The following is a 1,681-nucleotide window of genomic DNA, read 5'->3' as shown; positions in this document are numbered from 1 at the left end:
GTCCTGACCCTCTCCGTCAGCTTCTGTCCTGGCTCGAACTATTCAGAGGTAACTGGTCTCCGAGATGAAGCCTTACTGAGCTTTATTCCCAGCTTCTCAGTCACTAGAGAAATGAGCCAGCCAAGACCTCTTGATCATTGGGAAATGCTTCTGGAAGAGTCTAAGAAAAAAAGTGCTTAAAGAAATGGAGAGCTCTAGTTTGAATGGGTTCTCTCTGGTGGTCTGAATCTCGATTGTGTCGTTCCACGGGGTGGGATTCTCAGTTTTTGGTGTTTCTAATGTTTTTTTTAAAAAAAACAAACTATCTCCTTTTTTCTAAATAGCTTTCTTACTGGTTTTTAGAAAGTAATGTGAAGCCACATGTTTCTCATTGTCATCTATTCCATGAATAAAATGTCCCAAGAGATGTTGGCAGGGATAATAAAGTTTTCCAAGGTATTTAGTGTGTTTTCCCTGCTTGCTTACCCCTGAAGTCATGTGATTCTGAATCGCCGTCCTGAGAACGCCAGTTTTCCTAGATGTGGAAGAGTCAGGATTCTAGGCATGAACAGCTCTTGCTTGGTCTAGTGGGATCTGGCTCCCTTCACTACCAAGCCAGGCCGGGCCCTGGAATCCTTTTTTGATAGCATCTTGTCCCATGCTTTGATCTATTTTGTTTCATTAAGCTTTTTTTTTTTTTTTTTTTTTGAGCGGAAGTTTTTGCTATAGGGCCATTACGAGGCGGAAAGAAAGAAAGAAAGAAATCCCCCCTGGGGGGGGGTGGCCATGTCACAATCCCTTCCTCTCTGTTCTCCAGTTGGGATCTTGGGCATGCTTGCAGATGCCCGGCATGAGTTTTAAGTCACTGGCTCTGGGTCTTGAACTGTACTTGACTATGTGAGAGTCCAGCGACGTAACCATTACTCTGTCTGCTGGTCCCTCATTAAGCTTTTTAACTCATACTTTTTAAAAATTTATTAAAAAAAATTAACTTTCATTATAGGGCACATGCACTCGCCAGAGAGAGACACAGAGAGAGAGACAAAGTGAGAAATCACCCCACACACACACCAGAGGGGATGGCCACACTGCCGTCCCATCTAATATCTACTCTTCTCTCAGGATTTTGAATATTTATTTTTTAAATTCTGTTTTTTTTTTTTTTTTTTAGCTAAATGATGATTTTATTCCTTGAATGCACAAATTTATGCAACCAGGGCGGAGGCTGTGGATGACTCATATTTCCAATTGGGGGGAGGACTCGCTTGGTCTTATAATAGCGAGCCAACCGGTGAATTGTGCTCTCAATCAGAATCAGATGGAATTTGGCGTCCTTATCCTTTCTGTTCCTCTCCAGATGCTTGCGGACAGCAACGGCTTCCTTAATTAAATGGTAGAGATCTTCAGGGAGATCAGGAGCAAGTCCTTTGGACTTAAGGATTCTCAAGATTTTATTGCCTGTCACAAAACGTACTTGTGCAACACCATGTGAGTCCCTCAGGATCACACCAACCTGTGACGGAGTCAGACCCTTCTTGGCCAGTTTGTAAATCTGCTCCTTCACGTCGTCAGACGTCAACTTCAGCCACATGGGGACACTGCGGTGATAGGGCAGGGCCGACTGGGACAGGCCCTTCCTGGGAGCGTGCATGTGACCCATGATGGCGGCGGTCTGGCAGCAAAAGGCAAATTCTGCTTCTAA

The 1,681-nt window shown here is 44.3% G+C and overlaps 1 protein-coding gene and 1 pseudogene across 1 annotated transcript in view; one reads left to right on the top strand and one right to left on the bottom strand.

Moving 5' to 3' along the window:
• NAAA (N-acylethanolamine acid amidase) overlaps positions 1 to 1,500 on the top strand; it is a gene marked incomplete at its 5' end in the record, with an annotated part of 20,826 nt that extends 19,326 nt beyond the window's left edge. The window contains 1 exon segment of the mRNA XM_027769742.1: positions 1,337 to 1,500.
• LOC102483432 (40S ribosomal protein S13 pseudogene) lies at positions 1,131 to 1,681 on the bottom strand (annotated as a pseudogene).

This window comes from Tupaia chinensis, unplaced genomic scaffold (assembly GCF_000334495.1).
Source record: "Tupaia chinensis unplaced genomic scaffold, TupChi_1.0 Scaffold000086_1, whole genome shotgun sequence".
Taxonomy (NCBI): domain Eukaryota; kingdom Metazoa; phylum Chordata; class Mammalia; order Scandentia; family Tupaiidae; genus Tupaia; species Tupaia belangeri.
This window is presented reverse-complemented; position numbering and strand designations above follow the sequence as displayed.